At 41.4% G+C, this 20,066-nt stretch overlaps 1 protein-coding gene across 1 annotated transcript in view; it reads left to right on the forward strand.

Moving 5' to 3' along the window:
• The first annotated feature begins 647 nt into the window (after positions 1–647).
• The window catches only part of LOC122810887 (HAUS augmin-like complex subunit 3), a 119,745-nt gene continuing 100,326 nt past the window's right edge, over positions 648–20,066 (forward strand). Inside the window, exon 1 of the mRNA XM_044082431.1 lies at positions 648–683. The gene's annotated coding sequence lies outside the window, so the exon portion shown is untranslated. The remainder of the gene's footprint in view (positions 684–20,066) is intronic.

Here is a 20,066-nt window from a genome sequence, read left to right on the forward strand (position 1 = left end):
TTCCCTGTAACTTTAAACTGAATAAAATGGGTATTAAGATTAGCTGAGCTGCATTTGCTATGAGGCATAATACTTTCCGATAAATGCACCTGAGAAGTTTGCATGTATAAGAATTTGGTAACAAGTTCTGAAAGAGGTGAGAGCAATCCATTTCTGTTTCATGCCACAGGTTCCAAGTATTCCTAATTCTGGGGTTTTGAAACCATCTGGAGATAACAAACTGATAGGAGCCTGCTCTGACTCAATGCAGTATGTAAAGCTGAATTGAATTACATCAAATGGCACATAGATACATGTATAATAAACTGATCCCAAAGTAAAACTCCTTTTAGTAGAACTGCCTTATCATAAGGCATCACAGCTCAGCTTTCAGGAGATATTGTTTATTGGTATTTTGATGACTTACAAGTAAAATATGTGTAACTGAAAATATTCTGTGTATTAACAGAAAGTTCTAAATGTAAACAGCATGTATTTGAAATATTTTTTTATCTAAATAAATGTTTATTGTTAAAAATCAAAAACTTGAACTACATTCAGTGTGGAGATACAAGTGCAGTCTTTTATTTGTAGTTAATTTGTAATTAATTCTGGCACTAATTACATCCACCTGAAGGTGTTTGAATAAAGGTAACCTTTAGTGGGTGTTTTACAGCAGCTGTATTATCATAAAACTCTCTCAGGTTAGTTGTTGTGTTACTTTTAAGAGTTTCAAATTTATTTTTAATGTGTGAAATATTTTAATACCCCATTATATTGCTGATTTCTGCTTTTATGTAGCATACATTATTAAGTAGCAAAAATGAAAACTAACAATTTGTTTATACCAAGGAGTACAAATTATGTCAGTTGAGCACCCAGGATGCATGCAGTAGATTTGTAAATGTGCAGCATTGTCACTATAAACAGATAGCAGCTATTTTCCCAAATATGTATAGTTCATAGAAATCTGTAATGCTTTTCTAACTTACTGAGACAATCAACTATACTTGTATATAAACTTCCTTTAATTCTTCTCTAAATGTGTGGAGCTTATAGCAAGGGCTAGTAAATATGGCTATAAGTGGGTATACAATTTAAAAAGGTCTAACACAAGACAGTTTACTTTGAAATAATAAGTACTTGCGTCAATGTTCAGCAGTTTACTTTGAAATAATAAGTACTTGCATCAATATTCAGCTGTCTGAGAACTGTGGTTTACCAGTAAAATCAAGTGTATTTGTATGTATAAAGTTCTGATATTGGAAGAAGTTTTCCCTCTTAAATCTGTCCCTTTTTAACAGTACTGCTTTAGAAAGTAGTTTTAAGTATTTGAGTTCTGTATCAGTTGTTTTCTCTAATGTCAGATTCAAAATTGATTTTCAGGTTTTTACTCGTATAGTGCACAAGATATTAAACTTGATTCCCAATGTGTCTAACATTACCTGATAAATATTGCTATTTTAACTTTCCATCAGACTCAGACATGTGCACAATGGATGTATATTTTAAATGTTGTGAAAATTAAGGAGTCACTTCCAAATCCCCCCCCCCCCCAAAAAAAAGAACATTTTATTTAGTTTTTGATTTATGGTTGTCAGATGGCTGTTTTATTTCTGTTATTGATTAATCTTAAATTGCATGAATATGGTTAATGCACTTGCTCACTAGCTAAAATAAAGAAAGCTTCAAAGCTTTCTCCTTGAGGTTCAGTGAATTTAAACTCTGCACATTGTTACTAATTCTGGCTCCCGATGTGTGCAAAAAGTAACTATTTAAACAAGACTAGAATATCACTTTGAGCTATTTCCTGCAGTAAGCATGCTGAGCTCCTTAAATCCTACATTTTTACTGCACAAAAGTAAAATATATTTCATGTTAAAATTCTCTGCATTGGGCGGCCACGGTGGTGCAGCGGTTAGCATTGCCGCCTCACAGCAAGAGGTTCTCCGGTTTGATCCTTGGCTGGGGTGCCTTCTGTGTGGAGTCTGCATATCCTCCCTGTGGTTGCGTGGGTTTCCTCTGGGTGCTCCGGTTTCCTCCCACATCCCAAAGACATGCTGTAGTTGGATTGGAGACGCACATTCCTAGGGCCAATTTTGTGTGTGTGTGTCTTCTGTGGAAGGTTGGGCGCCGGGCTGGCAACTCGACACTGTAAAACTCCACTGCCAATCATGAGCAGACTGTGATCCGCTGTGGTGATCCCTAACCGGGAAAAGCCGAAAGAATAAGTTAAAATTCTCTGCATTGAGAAGCATTCTTTCTGTTCCTTTCAGTTAACCATAACAGAAAACAATACTCTAAGGTGCTAACTAGAGAACTAGGTGATTTCATATGATAAGAACATACATTGTTTGAGGACCTGTAAATTCTTTTAAAGAACAAAGCTAGAAGTCCAAAAATCTGATGTATGCTGCCATCAATGTTTATATTCCCAGTATCTCTTTGACTTCTTGCCATTTGTGAATGGTTAATAACTGTAGCCCCCTGCTGGTTAGATAAATGCACTGGCCTAAGAATTGTATAGCTATGTACAGGATGTTTTACGCACAAAGAAAAAAATATATGTTTATCCATAAATAGTATAATGGAAATTATCAACAGCCCAATTAAATGGGGGTCTGACAAGGTCACAAAGGCCAATACAATCTTTAATCTAATGCTTGCACAGTAATAGCTTTCAGTTAACATGGGTGGTAATTTTTCATAATCTTGTTAAAAACTTTAGTGACATTTATTTTGTATTTTGATGCTGGGCCACAAAAGAGGGCTGTTCCATCTAACCTACAGTTATCTGGCTGCAACTAGTGATCTAACCTACAGTTATCTGGCTGCAACTAGTGAAAAAAAGCCAAGTGACTGTATGTATTTCCATAATTTGGCAGATGACCAAAACTGTGTTTCTGTTAAATAAAAGGGGATGAATCCATGCAGATAGCTGGACCCACCCAACCATTCAGTTTGTTTACTGTAATACCGGTTTCCTTATGTCAGTTAAACATATTCCTGCTGTGTGGCAACCCAATCTGATAACTGGCAATTTTCCTACATTATTTTGTATTTATGCCACCTCTGGTGTCATAGTACATATTAGTTTTGTTTTTGTCATATCTGCCTTCTGGTAACTTTAAACTGATAATTTATATTCATTATGGATTCAGCAGTTGCCTGGTGTATAGAGCTGTTGCTAACCAAAGATACCACATCTGTGTACTACAAAGCTTTTCCTGATGACAGACACTTCTACTACTATTTTCACTGCCCCCCCCCCCCGGCCCACTTCCCAGGGACAGACTTCATTCCACATGTTAAATGGATGCCAGCCACAATGAATGGAGTATGCCCAACACACAGCACAAACATCTCGTGTAATGCTTACCATTCCACATGTTAAATGAGTGCAAGCCACAATGAGTAGCAGAATGCCCACTGCACAACACAAACATCCCATGTAATGCTTACCATTCCACATGTTAAATAGGTGCCAGCCACCAGCCACAATGAGAGGCAGCATGCCCACTGCACAGCACAAACAACTCATTTAATGCTTACCAATCCACATGTTAAATGGGTGTCAGCCAGAATGAGTGGCAGCATATCCACTGCACAGCACAAACATCTCATTTAATGCTTACCATTCCACATGTTAAATCTGTGCCAGCCACAATGAATGCAGTAAGCCCACCACACAGCACAAACATCTCGTGTAATGTTTACCTTGGATACACCTATCTATTTTGGAGTACATATGTGGGATTAGTGACAAAAATCCACGTTTTTATCTAAGCAGTTGAAGAGAATGTGTGTGGTGTCACTATAGGGCTGACCACTGAGGGTCCACATGGTGCCACATCTGCTAGGCAATAACCCTAGAGTTATCACACAGGTTGGAGCAAGCCTAAAACCATGGAAAAAAATACTTAGGAAATGTAACAAAAAAACACCAATGACTGCCAGAACCCAAGTCCACAAAATGAAATGAACCAGATAATCCCAAAAATACGAGTGGACCTAGGAATAGCCAGACAATCCAGTATATCTTCCTTTTATTATAAAAACAACACACATAAGCACTTTCACAGTATAACTGCTTCGTCAGATGTATTTTTGGGATACTTAGGAAATATTTTAACGTCTGCACTGATCCATTAGGAATGGAGCAAAAGACTATTACAAATCCAACAGGATGTTGCACTGCCCCTAAAGAAAATCTGTCCTGAAAGAAGGTAATTTCCTGATTTGTAGGCAACTGGTGATGCTTCAGTTTTGACTACTATAGCCACTACAGGGGAAAGGAAACAAAGATGCTGGAAAGAGTACAGGAGAAGGGTCATAAGATGGCAGAGTGTGATGGGAAAGAAAGGTTTATGAGGAGAGGTTAGAGAGGATGGGTATATGATTCCTAGCTGATATGAATGGGCAGTACAATGGCTCAGTGGTGAGATTTCCGCCTCAGAGTTCTAGGGTCTGGGGTTTACTTTCGACGTCTAGTCACAATCTATGTGGACTCTGCATGTTTTCCCCATGTCTGTGAGGGTACAGTATAGATACTCCAGTTTCATCACACATCATAAAACATGCTGTTTGATGGGTTACAATAAACTGTCATATGTTGCAATTTCTTTAACCCTTGCATCCCACCTTTTGTCTTTAAAAAAGGGTTCAAAGACCAGCCATTTACTCAGTTCTCAAATAATGAAAAAAAACACATTGAAAGTAGAGAATAATGCATTAACTGAAATGAAGGATATGTGAATAGGAGAGGTCAAGAGGTAAGCTTATGTTTGGAAATGGAAAAGCAGAATTTTAATAAGGGGGGGGGGGGTAGAACTACAACACTCCATAAATATACATTTGTGTGTGCCAGGGAAATTAGTTTTATCGTATGCACAATTGGTTTAGTGTGCATCAGTGAATAACAAAACATAATGTTCACACTGTATAACTATCTGTACGTATCCTTTCGGGTAGAAGCAGGTGTTTTGTTCTGCCATTTTATGGTCTGTGTGAACTGTCTCATCATCAGTACTGCACTTTAATAACACCTGGCAGGTATCAAAAGTCAGTCATGTTGACTTACTGAAGGAAATTCCAGCAAGTGATAGTACTGTGAAACTGAATTACAGAAAACCACTTTCAGCAAACATCAAAGTACTTTCTTTGCAGAAGGGTAATTATCCATCTGCATCCCCCAAACTTATATCAACTCCTGTTGTCACACAACAGTGGAGAAAAGTGCAAAGTCCATTAATGAACTGAAAGCCAATTTCAGTTAAATTACCTTGTGATATTATCCCTCATCATACAGGTGTTATAGTCCCAAAACTATCCTGTAATTGTTTTGGAAGACCATTACTGTCCTCCGCTGGAACAGCCAAACGAAATAAAATGGTGATGTATATAAAAAGTTATGAAACATAACTTAAATAGTTGTTGGATAAGTTTTTTTCCAGTTCTGAGCCATTTGGCAGCAGAGTATCATACCTACTTTGCTTAATTATAAAAAGTGATACCGATCTGAAAAAAACAGATCTGAAAAAGATCTGGATCTTAGTGTCCCGCCCTCAGAATACCTCCAATAGCGGCATTCTAGTGTCCCACCCTCAGAATATCTCCAATAGCGGCATTCTCCCTGACTCACTAGCAGACCATTTCCCTACTTTTGCCCATCACCTCCCCTCCACCACCATCTATCCCACTCCTTCACCTCAACCCGCTGCTTAAAAACTTTAATCCTGAATCTTTCACAACTGCACTAAGAAATACCAATTGGAACCCCCTAAAAACACTTCCTCTAGACAAAGCCCTCTCCCACTTCAAAATTACTTTTACAATCCTACTTAATTCCTTTGCCTCACTGAAAACTAAACATATAAAAAGCTGTACCCTGGTTATCGAAAAAACCTCTAGCTACCAGGCTACTTCACGATGAAGCCTGGACATGCCATGAAAAAATGAAAACCTCTACCACTCTTACGGAATACAAAACATTGCGCAATAAAGTCAAAAAACTTGTAGTCTCTGACCGCAAAACATATACCCTTCAAACCAATTGCAATACAAATCCCAAACTATTCTAGAAGGGAATTTCATCCCTCCTCAACCTTGGTAAATCAGAAAACTCATGCCGTAACCCATATGCATCCAATATGGACCCTGCAAACCAATTTAACTCCTTTTTCATTGACTTCATCAGCAAATTAACAACGTCCTTCACCAACAATTCAACAGCCTCTGACCAGCCACCTTCCTCCCAAAATACCTCTTCCCCTCAACCCCCACCTTTTCCCATCAATCCCATCCCTACAACCACTATAAAAAGACTTCTCCTAAAATTAGAACCTGGTTCCAATGCCCCAGATGACATCCCCTCCTACTTAAAATAACTGCAGATGCAATTGCTTCCCCTGTCTCTATACTAATCAACTAGTCTATCTCAGAATGTCAGGTCCCTCAACTCTGGAAGAAAGCTTTCATAATCCCTCTCCACAAAGACAGTAACAACCATGATATTACTAACTTTCGCCCTATAGCCATCCCATCCTATCTCCCATTTCCAAACTACTCAAAATGTGTACACCAACAACTTTTACCCTATCTCATCAATAATCAGCTCCTCAATACGCAGCATGGTTTTAGACCAGCTCAAGTACCTCCACTGCCCTTCTCACCTTCTTAGAAACAATCAACAAAGTCTGTGATTTCGGCCACTTTGTATCTACTCTCCTCCTTGACCTCTCAAATACTTTTGACACAATTTCTCACAAATTGCTTCTCAACAGACTCTCAAAACGTAATCTATCCTCTTCCTCTATCCAGTTGTTCTCAAGCTACCTCACAAACAGACAGCAGGCAGTCAAATGGAAAGCTATCTCTCCCTTCCTGAATACATCCACAGGTGTCCCTCAAGGCTCAGTCCTAGGCCCCCCTACTATTTAATATATTTATAAATGACTTTCACCAAGCCATTCCAAACTGTAGCCTCATTCAATATGTTGACGATTCTACTATAATCTGCTCCTCCCCCTTCCTTCACAGCTCTTAACTATTTAACACAAGCTGCCTTCTCTTCCACCAAGCAGTGGATGCTCAACAATCATCTGGCCTTTAATGCAACCAAAACAAAACTCATGATTTTTAATGCCTCCAAATCTGCCTCCTTGGACAAAAAAAAACCTTCACAATTACCAGCAAAAACAATATTTCCTTAGAAATAGTATCAGATACGAAATTACTAGGTATAATAATCAATGACCAACTAAAATTTGACAAGCATATATACATCAATATAAAAAAAAACTCATGAACAACTTGGTATGCTCTACCGTCACAGACGCTTCATCTCTCCCTCCACCAGGACTATACTAGCCAACACATACCTTATCCCATCCCTTTTATATGGTGTATCCATCCCCATCAACCTGCAGTCTTCTCTTAAAACCAAACTCTCATCCTGCTATAACAAAATATCCAAGTTTGCTACAGGTCATAGAGCCACCTCCCACCACTGCAACTGCCTTCACCAGCTAGACTGGCTAGAATTACCACACTTCCTTAAGTATACCCAACTTTTCCAAGCTCACAATTCCAAGCTCACAAACTTATACATAAACCATCTGTATGCCCCTCCCTTGCAAACACCTTCACAATGCATAATCCAAATCGACTCCTCAGATCTAATTCCCAAAACCTTATTAAATTGCACAAACCTTCACATCCAGCTAGTAATCACCTGATGTCCTTCTCTTTAGCTCGCCTCTGGAACTCTCTTCCCAACTCCCATTCGCACCACTAACAGCCTCTCCTCGTTTAAAACCTCACTGCGTGCACATCTTACCTCACAATGGATATGCTCATGCTCCCATCCCACCTAACCCCCGAATATACTTCATCCAATATTTACACACTCATTGGCGCCTAAAATTGTCTCCTAGGAACTCTCCATCCATAGCCATTACAAACCTCCAAACAAAACTCCACTGATTGGCTTTATAAAAAAGCACATGATGAGTTGATACTCTAACAAGTGCTCTGTATTTTCTTTCTGAAAAAAAAAATCAATTTTTGATTTGCTATACTACCAATCTATTAGCTATTAGAATTGTGTACTATAATGTAGTAAAATGTATTGTTTATTAGAATTTGTGTACTACAAGATTTTTGTACCAAAATCTTTACTGCTCTATCTACTATGTATTTGTACTTTTCTGGAGGTTTTCTCCCTAGGACTCCATTGAAAATGGGCTCATATGGCCCAATGGACTATCCTGGAAAACAAACTGCTAATAAAAATAAATAAAATAGAGCACAAATCGCCAGAAGTTCCTCATACTTGCACGTGAAGAAATTTAAGAATAAATATCTGAAAGTCCACTGCTTTGAAGTTAATTACTGCAGTTATGTAATGGTCCCAGTTGTGCTACAGAGTGACTGGAAATGACTGTATGAGTGAGTGTATTTGATAATCTCACTGTTAGTGGCATAGATGCACCAAATTAATCTCAAATTACCTTGTAGCATGGTTCTCTTTTACTGTCTATGCGTTTTCACAATAACTGAAAACCCCAGAGTAATGCATGTCAGAGTTCCGTAGCAAGTTGCATTTTAAGGAGGAGAATAGAATGTCAAGAGATCATGCCAGGGTAGGAAGAGTTTGTTAATGGCATGCATAAGTTCTTTGTAGCCACATGGTGTTCATTGCCTTGCATGGAAGTGTTTTGCGAGGTTGACATCTAAATTTGGACTCAATGGAGCAATGTCACATCCTATATACATTCAAGAACCTTTTTTAATTACCATTCTAACCACCTCCTTTACCTTGCTTTTTTATGTCTGTCTCTCTGAAAATGTGGTCGAATCTGTTTGTATTCCACTTGGCACAAACATGTCTCACCTGAATGAGTTTCATGACCCTTTCACCAGGGACACTCCCACATCACTCACATTTTAAAAGATCTCAATCAGCCCCCTGTGAACCGTAAGTCTTAACTTTTGTCCAGGAGACTATTTACTCCATATTAACTAAATGGAATTATCTCTGTTCGTAATAATCCATTCATTATAGTGCAGGTAGCATTTGTGCATTTCAGCTGTTCGTAATCATCCATTCATTATAGTGCAGGTAGCATTTGTGCATTTCAGCTGTGTAGCTCCAAGCTCTTTTGTGCTTTTTTTGTTTCAGGTGGAATAAAGTTCAGATGTCCCTTTATCACATCAGAGATTGTAACAGTAATGTTTGTAGGGTGCATGGTTTGAGGCTGTATGGTGGTTTATTACTCTACCAAAACAATGCATAAAATATCTTCAGGACACACTTTAGCCTTTGCATTCTGAGCTGAACCATTAAAGGGAAGAGAGTTGGTAAATATTAATCATTGCAGACTGCAATGAGCTATCGAGAGAACTAGACAAGACTGAAGCCTAGCATCAGTGGTGTCATGACCCTGCAGTCGAGTGTGAGTGTAGATGTTTGTTTCTAAATGGTTTCCAAAAAAAATGATGGCAATGGTTGCCTAATAGTATATCATAATTTGTAGATGTTTCTAAATGGTTTCCAAAAACAAATGAAAATTTGAACTCATTTCTGCATCATGGACACTTTTTTGTACTTACAGCCCTTGTAATCCTACCTCTCAACCTCTTAGTTGAAGAAATCTGGACAAAGCTCAACAAAATGGGGGACAAAGGCCCAAAATAGGGACATATTTTAAATAGCCTAGTACCTACCTATGAACTTATGAACCTATCTGCCCAAGGGCATTTATAAGCCTAGCCAGTGTGTCAGCTTTCACCGCCCATTGATTAATTAACTGAGCCTCTCTTCTTGACAGACAATGAAGTGATCCCAGGGGTGTATTTTCTGTTACCCATCCACTCGTTAAAGTTTCTGTTGAAGAGTGTTAGTGAGGGGCTCTGCCTAATGTTGTTAGGAATTTTGTTCCAAAGCATGGGTAGTCTCTGTGACAGGAATCTATCCCTCCAGCATGTTCTGTTTATTGTTGTGGTGAAGTTTAGCTCACTAGAGTGAGTGGCTTGCAGTGACTTGGATTTCTTTAGATGGAGCGTGTCCATCAATTCTGAGTTGACATGGCTTTGTAAGTCAGGCAGAGACCTCTGAGTAAGCAATATGCAACTGAATACAGCTGGAGTTTTTCCAGTCAGGGTGCATAGGACATGTTTGAGGCCAGTAATCCTCTTGGTGAGGTACTTTTGTGGTCTTTCTAGCTATTGGAAGTGTCTTGTGAGGTACATGCCAAATTGGGCATTGTACTCTATGATGGGTCTAATGAGTGACAAATAGAGGGACACTATTACCTCTTTATTTCTAGATGTGAACCCTTTAGTAATTAGATGGGCTACATAGATAACTACTTTGGCAATATGATTGTCAAAGGAGAGATTACTATCTACCTGGGTCCCCAGATCTCTTATTACCCCTTCTGTGTTAAGGGGGCTGCCACCTATGTGGTAATTCATGGGTTTTGTTTTTCCCAAATGGGATTGCTATGCATTTTTTGGCATTTAGCTTGAGACCTTGACACCAGGTGTCTGTCTCAGTAAGGCCCTTTTGGAGAGTGTCCGTGTCAGCCGGAGAGTCAATTATGGCTCCCAGTTTGCAGTCATCGGTGAACTTGGTTAGCCATAGTTCTCCTGTGTTTGCCTGCACTTCTGAGAAGTATATGCTGAACAGTAGTGGTCCCAGGACCGAGCCTTGTGGGAAACCACTTGTGATGAGTCAGACCTGGAGCCCTTTATTCTTACAGTGTAGTTCTGTCTGTAAGCCAGTTGGCAACCCATCTCGTGATGCTCATAGGTTCATACTAGGCTATCTGCTCTAGGGCATTTATAAGCCTAGCCAGAGTGTGTTTGGCTTTCACCACCCATTTTAAATTAATTTTGCTATGCCCTTTTTCGAGGTTAGTATACTGTGCCTCTGTCTAACAGTGACACAGAAGTGATACCCAGGGTAAACCTACGATCTTCCATCCACTCCATCAAGATTCCTATTGAAGAGAGTCAATGAGGGACTCTGCCTAACCTGGACTGTGGACTGGGATTTTATTCCAGAGTGAAGGGAGCCTCTGGGTTATGAATCTGTCCCTCCAGCATGTCCTAATTATTTCAGTGTTGAGGTTCAAGTTTCTCGAGCGCATAGCTCGATGGGATTTGGATTTTCTGAGGTGCAGCATGTCCATTAATTCCAGGTTGGACATGGCTTTATACATCAGGCACAGATCACCTCTGAGCAGGTGGTATGCCACTGAGTAGAGCTGGAGCTTCTTTAACCAGGCAGCATATGGCATCTGTTTGAGCCCTTTGATCCTCTTGGTGAGGTACTTTTGGGGTCTTTCCAATTGCTACAGGTGTCTGGTAAGGTACATCCCAAAAGGGGAATTGTACTCAATTATGGGCCTGATGAGGGATGAGTAAAGAGGCACAATGACCTCCCCTGATCTAGATGTGAATCCCTTCATGATTAGGTGGGCTATATAAAATGTTTTTCTAACCACTTTGGCCACGTGGTTGTCAAATGAGAGATTGCTATCAACTTGGATCCCCAGTTCCCTAATTACTTCTTCTGTACTTAATGGATTACCACCTATGTGGTAATTTGTGGGCACTTTGTTTTTGCCAAAGGGGATGACTATACACATTTTGGCATTTAGCTTGTGGCCATGGCTCTGGCACCAGTTGTCTGTTTCTATGAGGCCCTTTTGGAGGATGCTTGTGTCAACTGGTGAGTCAATTATGGTGCCCAGTTTGCAGTCATCTGCGAACTTGGTCAGCCACAGTCCTTCCGTGTTGGCCTGTACCTCCGAGAAATATATACCAAACAAGAGAGGTCCCAGGACTGAGCCTTGTGGAATGCTACTTGTAACTGGTTTGGAGTCTGACATGGCTCCAGCAATTCTAAACATGTGGGTTCTGTCCTTGAGCCAGTTTGCAACCCATCTAGTGACATAGGGGTTTATATTTAAGCTGGTGAGCTTATCTATAATGCCCAAGTGGGGTATTGTATCGAAGGCTTTTGCGAGGTCCAGGTAGGCTGTGTGGACCACCTTCTCATCAATGACCTTGGTGACTGTTTCAAAGAAATCAACCAGGTTTAAGAGGCAGGATCTGCCCTTAACAAAGCCGAACTGGGTAGGATCCAGTGTCTGTAGGTCCCCAATATCTTTATTTATGAGGTAAATGATGATCCTTTCCATAGCTTTGCAGACCAAGCTAGTCAGGCTTATGGGGCGATAGTTTCCAGGATTTGTTGAGGCACCACCTTTGTGGAGAGGGACCACTGTTGCTGTATGCCACTCTTTGGGTAGATATCCTGTAGTAAGGCTAAGATTGAACAGCAGTTTTATGTTTGGGTTTAGCTCTTCTTGGAGTTCATGTAGGACGCAGCCTGGGACACTGTCTGGTCCCACTGATGCTGTGTTTTTTGCTTTGGAGAGGGAAGCTCTAACCTGAGCATCTGAGATGTCAGGGGGGAAGCACTCTGCTGGGATAGATATTTGCCCTTTTGGTGGGGGGGGGGGTTTGTGCTGAACCTGTCAGCTAGGATGTTGGCAATGTCTGTGGGTTTGGTGTATTTTTTTTGTCATTTTAGACTAATTCTGAGCATATCTGGGAATTCCCACCCAGGTTCCTAACATAACTAAAGAAAGCCTTGTGATTATCCTTGGTGTCCTGTGCAATTTTTCTCTTGAAACTGGCCTTAGACGATTTTATGAGTGCCCATAGTTTTTTGCTAATACTAATCAGAGATGCCTTCCCTTTTTGGGATTTTGCTCTATCATGTAGTAGCTCCCTCCTTCTATTGTATGGCTGGGGTCCACCAGACAGGATGTCTGCCTTTGGAGGATTGGGTCTTGGTTTTATTTGGGATTTCATGATCCATGCATTCCTGAAGGTGTTCATAGAATGCGTTTATAAAGGATTCTGCGGTCTGGGCCGTATTTTCCACAGGCCCGGGGGCTTTGAAGGATTCCACCTTTGTTTTGAGGAGTGTGAAATTTGCTTTAGAGAAGTTTTTCACTGTGGTTTTCAGGGCATGGGGTGGTGATGGGATGTGAATATCCAGTAAGATTAGTTTATGGTCTGATCTTACCAGTGAGGGATACACTTCTGGTCTGGAGCATAGAGTCCCCATGTTGGTGATGATCAGGTCCAGTATGTTTTCCCCTTTTGTGGGAGTGGTAACAAGTTGTTCCATAGCATTTGAGTTTATAACCTTTGGGCTAGGGTGTTGGAGCTAGAGTAATGCTCCCAGTCTATGTTTGGGTAGTTGGAAGTTGCCCAATATAATGGTGTTTGGAGAGACCTTCATATTTTCCAGTGTTCTCAGGAAGGCCGAGTGGGGTTCCTGAGTTTGGGAGGGTGGTCTGTAGCAGGCTATAAACTGGAAGGCAGTTTTACCCACTGTTAGTTGCACATGCATAGTCTCTGATGCTTTGTGCTGTGCCACCAACCTGGAGGTGTGGGTATCTTTGACAAATATTGATACTCCCCCTCCTTTTGTGGTTCGGTCCAAGTTTTGGGGCCGAAAAGCATGGTATGAGGTATAACCTTGTAGTGCTGGGGTGCTCTTGGGAGCCTTGAACCAGGTTTCTGTTACTGCACAGATATCGATGTTCTCCATGCTAAGGAGAGTTTTGAGGGCAACGCATCTTGAGGTTTAGACTTCTGGTGTTGAGTAGCATTACTCTTAGTTTCTTATCCCTTGTGATACCTATGGAGGTGGGTTTGTCTTTTGAGCCTTGCCTAAAAAAGGCACTATGGGGTAGCAAGAGCCTTTGCCAATATCCGAAAGCCCAGGGGTGACTGGTGCAAGCCGTCCCTAGTGAAGCATCGTGGCTTGTCGAGCATGTCATCCCAGGCTGACAGGCATTGGATCCCCTTTGAATGACACCAATACTTAAGCCAATTGTTGAAATTGATCATCTTGTCTTCATATTGTGGCATCATTCTTGGTGTGGGTAAGATGCTACTCAAGGTCAGGGTCATAACGGCCTGGGCTACATGCTCAGAGAGCTCCTCTATGTCTCTTTTCATGTAGTCCAGGGAGGTACGTCTCTGGTCATTCACACCAGCATGGACAATGACTGAGTCATATTTGTACTTGCCTGCCTTGGAGTGACCTGAGTGCTTGTGTTATGTGGCGGAGCCTAGCGCCCGACAGGCAGCTCACCGTGACCTTCTCCTTGTTCAGCCTGGTGAGCAGGACGTCAGTGTGCCTGACAATAGTCACCTATTACAAGTGTATCAGGTGTGTTGTTTAGCCTTAAGGGCTGTGACTATTCGGCACACTGGCTTGGTGAGCTATGTGTTGCACGTGTTTTGTTTTAGGGTAGCGGTTGCTTGGGTGTCTACTTTGGAGGTCTCTGCTGCTTAGGCAGATTTTTATTTAGAGCCTCCGAGTATGTTTTTGTGTGTTTGTGTTTGGTTTGCTGTCATGGTATGTCTATGTGAGACTGGAATTGTAGTGAGTGTGGTTTCCTTCTCCTCCTGACTGGTTTCGCCAGTACTGAGTTGAGAGAGCTTAGCCTCCAGTATGGCTATATGGTTGCATCTCTCACATATGTTGGAATTTGTTGGGAGGAGGAGAGGGTTGTCTGTGTACATGAGGCAGTTGTAACATTGCCTCAAGATTCCCAGATTCACCAGCTGGACCGGAGAGGAGATTGACAACTGACCTTTGGACATGCTAGAATAGTATTGGGAATTCCTTTATAATTGAAAAAAAAGGGCCAATGGGGAACGAGGTGGAGTTTGTGAGGGTAAGAAGCAGGCTAGCAAGTACAGTAGATGCTCGGATAAATCAAACTTGATAAATTGCGAAAAGAATCCAGCACCCTGAGCATGAATAGCAAACATGAGTTAATTTAAGAACCAGACCAGATTCAGCAACAAGCTTTCTTCAGTAGCCACTGAAGAAAGCTTGTTGCTGAAACCGGTCTGGTTCCTAAATAAACTCATGTTTGCTATTCATGCTCAGGGTGCTGAGTTTGTGAGGGTGTAGTGCTTTTAATATTTTAGTGCTGACTTGTATAATTGCTTTAGTGAGCAAGTGCCAGGTAACTTAAATGCAATGTGTTACAGGTAACTTAAATGCAAAAATGACAAACAGTAGCTTTCTTTCAAGTGAAACAAGGAAATAAGTACAGTAAGCAATGCAGATATCACTAGGGATCCACAGAAGCACTGAAAAGCCACGTTTTAGGTGGAATTAGCATTTCAGGGAAATAACAAGCATACAAACAAAGCTAGATTCAGTAGGTCTGGATCTAGTCTATGCTACAGCAAACAAGGTGTACTAATTTCAGTAAGAAGCAGTTCAAATATGCAGGCACTATAAGCCTTTAACCAGAAATTCCCAGCTCAGAAGGGCAGAGTCCAGCCTCTCCTCCCACAAGAGTGCAGACCACAAACCCTTTTAATGTAAAATAACTGGCCTGAAGCCCAAATTCTTAAACCAGAATTAATACACTTTTAGAATAACAGACACTGAGCCCTCAATCAGCAGTTCCCAACTTGGAAGGATGTAAGCTACCTGTTCTGCCACTACAGTGCAGACCACAAACCTTCTTAATGTAAAACAACTGGCCTGAAGCCCAAGTGCTTAAACCAGAATTAATACACTTTTAGAATAACAGACACTGATGTAGGGGTTTATGTTCAGGCTGGTGAGTTTTTCTATAATTCCCAAGTGGGGAATGGTGTCAAAAGCCTTGGTGAGGTCAAGGTAGGCTGTGTGAACTACCTTCCTCTCATCTATGGCCTTGTGACTGTCTCAACCAGGTTTAGCAGGCATGATCTGCCCTTAAAGCTGAACTGGGTCGGGTCAAGTGTTTGGAGGTTCCTAATGTCTTTGCTAATGAGTTCCATGATGATGCACTCCATAGCCTTGCAGACTAGGCTAGTCAGGCTTATGGGGCGATAGTTGCCAGGGTCAGTTGTGGCCTCTCCTTTGTGAAGTGGAATAACCATTGCTGTGTGCCATTCTATGGGCATGTAGCCTGTGGAGAGGCTGAGGTTGAACAGTGTGTTTAGGTGGGGGTTAGTTCATTCTGTAGTTCATGCAAGATGCAGCCTGGGACACCATCTGGCCCCATTGACGCTGTGCTTTTGGCTTTTGAAAGGGCTGTTCACCTGTGCATCTGTGATTTCCGGGTCACTACACTTTTCCAGTATTGTTGTGGGTCATTTTGGGGGTGAGGGGGGGGTGAAGTTTGCACTGAATCTATCTGCCAGGATGTTGGCAACATCAGTGGGTTCAGTATATTTTGTGCTATTTGGCACTAGCTCAGAGCATATCTGCAAGTTGTCACTTAGATTCTTGACATAGTTAAAGAAGGCTTTGTGGTTATCTTTCGAATCCTTGCTTATTTTCTTTCAAAGTTACCCTTGGAGGATTTTATGAGGGACCTTAAGTTTCTTACTGATACTGATCAGGGATGTCTTTCCTTCTTGGGATTTGCTTTTTTCCTGAACTAGTTTCCTCCTTCTATTGTATAGCCTGTTTATGGCAGGGGTCCACCAGAATGGTTTCCTTCTTTTAGGGGAGTGAGTCTTGGTTTTGCTAGGGATGGCACGATCATGCATCCTTGTAGGTGCTCATAGAGTGCATTTGTAAAGGTTCCTGCATCTTGGACACTGTTATCCTTTAGCGTGGGGGCTATGAAACTTACCACCTCTGTCTTAAGTAAGGTGAAGTTTGCTATAGAAAAGTTTTTCACTGTGGTTTCCTTGGTTGGAGGTGGTGGTGTGGTGTGCACATCAGAGTGATTAGTTTATGGTCTGATCTAACCAGTGACTGACCTCCGGTGTGGTACACTTGTCGCCCATGTTGGTGATGATCAGGTCCAGTATGTTTTCACCTCTGGTAGGGGAGATTACCAGCTGATCCAGGGCATTTGAGTTGATAAATTCCAGGAAGCACTGGACCTGGGAGTTTGTACTTGAGTAATTTTCCCAGTTAACAGTAGGGTAATTGAAATCGTCCAATATCAGGGTGTTCGGTAGGACCTTCATGTTTTCCAGTGTCTCCAGAAAGGTGGAGTGGTGGTCCTGGGTCATGGAAGGTGATCTGTAGCAGGCCACAATTTTCATTGCAGATTTGCCAGATGTTAGTTGCACATGGATGATCTCAGAGGTATCATGCTGTGCCACTAACCTGGAGGTGTAGGTATCCTTGATGAATATGGATACACCCCCCCCTTTTGTGTTTCGGTCCATGTTCTGTGGCTGAAATGTGTGGTATGAGTTGTAGCCTGGTAGTGCTGGGGTGCTCTGTGGAGCCTTGAACCAGGTTTCCGTTACTGCACAGATGTCGATGTTCTCCATATATTTCTCTTATAAACTTAGAAAGTTGCTAGAGTAGCAGGGTTTGTTTTAACATACATTTCTTTGAAGGTTTTGAAGTTGGAAACTCAAATGTATGTCATTATTTAGTGACTTTAGTCCTCAGATCGTCCCAGCAATTTGCCAGAAAAACACCCGTTTTATACAGAACAGGCCAAAAATATGAGCCAAAAATCTGTACAGTTGAGAGGTATGCTGTTATGTCCCAACATTGAGTTGGGAATGGGATGACAACTTTCTACTATGCTGCTTGATGAAGATCGGGGTGGATTTCTGGGAATGAAGTTAAGACTACCACAGGGTTTTAGAAGCATTGTGTTGGCAACTTTAAGCTGCTTTTACTCTAGTATCCCCCGTTTTTTTTTTTCAGTAGGGGTGTGTGTGTGTGTGTGTGTGTGTGTGTGTGTGTGTGTGTGTGTGTGTGTGATAGATTAATGTACTATATATTATAGACAAGCACACAGTCCTCGCACAGAAAATACCCCTGTTAGGTGCATGAAAACTAAATATCAAACACAAAATGAAGCACCCAGGACAGGATGAAGAGACATCCCTTTAGTTACTGAAACTGACAAAACACAAAGACAAACAGGTTTTGCTGTCAAACTAATTATGTAACTTACATGTATCATTCATCTATAAAATGTAATACTATCCATTCAAACCTATGTTAACCAAAGCACCCATGTTGATAATCCAGAACTTTTCTTTGTCACCTAATATATTTAAATATTGATACAGTTGGAGCTGGTGTGTCAGGGAGTCAACACCAGTAAAGACATACAGTATAGATAGAATGGTGGGCAGTTCTTTTTGTGGTAAATGCTTTTATTTTGAACACAATGCATTTTACTACAAAAAATGTACATACAGGTTTTAGCCTCAAATATTCCATTACATGCACTTGCAATGCATGATTTATTTAGCTATTTTCTTTTTCTGTGCTAGTTTTTATGTGGGGCAGACTAGAAGGATGTTTAAGGAATTTGTTTACATTTAGGTGACCACAACCAAAGGAAAAGACAGAAGAGCTTTGTACAGACATACCATTATGCATTTACAGGCTAGATTTGTCTTTATTGGTATTGCTAAAGTAGTATTTGGTGCATCGGGGAATAAATATTTAATTAATATATTAGATGACAAGTTCTGGATTATTAACACATGCTTTTGCTTAGCCCAGGTTTGAATTAACAACATTAATTAATTCAATTTTATAGTTCACTGGTGCATGTAATGTAATTAATATGATTAGGTTGACTTATAAAAGGTTTTCTTTGCAAGAGGCTTTTTTACATTGATGTAACTTTTGCAAAACCAGTTTGTAGTTCTGTTTTAGTAAATTAAGGATTGTTTCTTCATCCTGTCTTGGTTGCTGGATTTTGCTTCTTATGTACATATAAAAGAGATGTTTGGGTTGGCCTTTAAGTGCAGTATCAAGACATACCCATCCAAAATACTGAAGGGCTAAGAGTGACCAGAGTTTTGGTGGCTTGGGCACCTGATGAACCTGGCAGGGGGTGATGATGGCGAGAAGCCACTTGGAATCTCCTCCCACCCTGGGAGTGGGTGGCTGTGCCTCGCCACACCGAGCATGAGCTCTAGGTTTTGCACCAGAACGTTTGTGAGCACATGCTGCACCTCTGTGCATTAGGATATAGCCAGAAGAAGGGGGCACACTTTCTGTGGCAGTCAACAGTTGTGGAACCCTGAGAGATGTGAAGAGGATTTTCTACCCCTGAGGGAGGAATAGGCCAGCCCATGTGGAAGTTGACCCACTACTCACCATCTAATTCTTGCCATAGGAGGTATCCTGGCTGTTGGTTCCAGCGGAATAAATGAGCCAACTGGGTTAAGGTAATGGAGCTATTGGTCAGCTGTATTGGGGGGTTAACAGAAGTTTCTTCGATGATTCTGATTTTAGTCCAGCCAAACCTATTGCTCTTCTCCTAAGCACTTCACAAGATGGACTTTCACACTATATTTTGTTGAGAAATTAACAGGCACTAATTACCAGGCAAAAATAGACGAGTTATGCTGTAGTGAAAAGTAAATATATTGGTAAGAGCAGGGGTGTTTGCTATGATCTTGGGTACCTGCCTAGTGGGCAAAGCTGGGTTGAGACATTCATAGGTTGGTACTAGGCTATCGGCCCTAGGGCCTATACAAGCCTAGCCATAACAATTCCCTGGCTATTTCTTCCCACAGTATTTACTTCCCTGGACTCGTGTCTAGCAGGGCGACTGACGTGATCCCGGGGGTGAATTTCCCTGGACTCGTGTCTAGCAGGGCGACTGACGTGATCCCGGGGGTGAATTTCCTATCTCCCATCCAATCATCAAGGTTCATTTAGAAGAGGGCCAAAGAGGTGCTCTGCTTGATGTGCATGGGCAGTCTATTCCAGAGTCTGAGGAGTCTTTGGGTCAGGAACCTATCCCTCCAGCATGTTTTGTTCATTGTGATGACAAGGTTTAGATCCCTGGAGCATGTCTCTCTGAGGGATTGGGATTTCTTTAAGTGTAGCATGTCCAACAGCTCGGGGTTTGACATGGCCTTGTATGTTAAGCAGAGATCACCTTCGAGTAGACGATATGTGACCCGGAGTATAGGTGGAGTTTTTTTAGAAGGTCAGCATAGGGCATCTGCTTTAGGCCTGTGATTCTTTTAGTGAGGTATTTCTGCAGCCTTTCCAGTTGTTGCAGATGTCTCAAGAGGTACATACCTAACTG

Source organism: Protopterus annectens, chromosome 9.part0 (genome assembly GCF_019279795.1).
Source record: "Protopterus annectens isolate FY-2018-M chromosome 9.part0, PAN1.0, whole genome shotgun sequence".
Classification (NCBI taxonomy): domain Eukaryota; kingdom Metazoa; phylum Chordata; order Ceratodontiformes; family Protopteridae; genus Protopterus; species Protopterus annectens.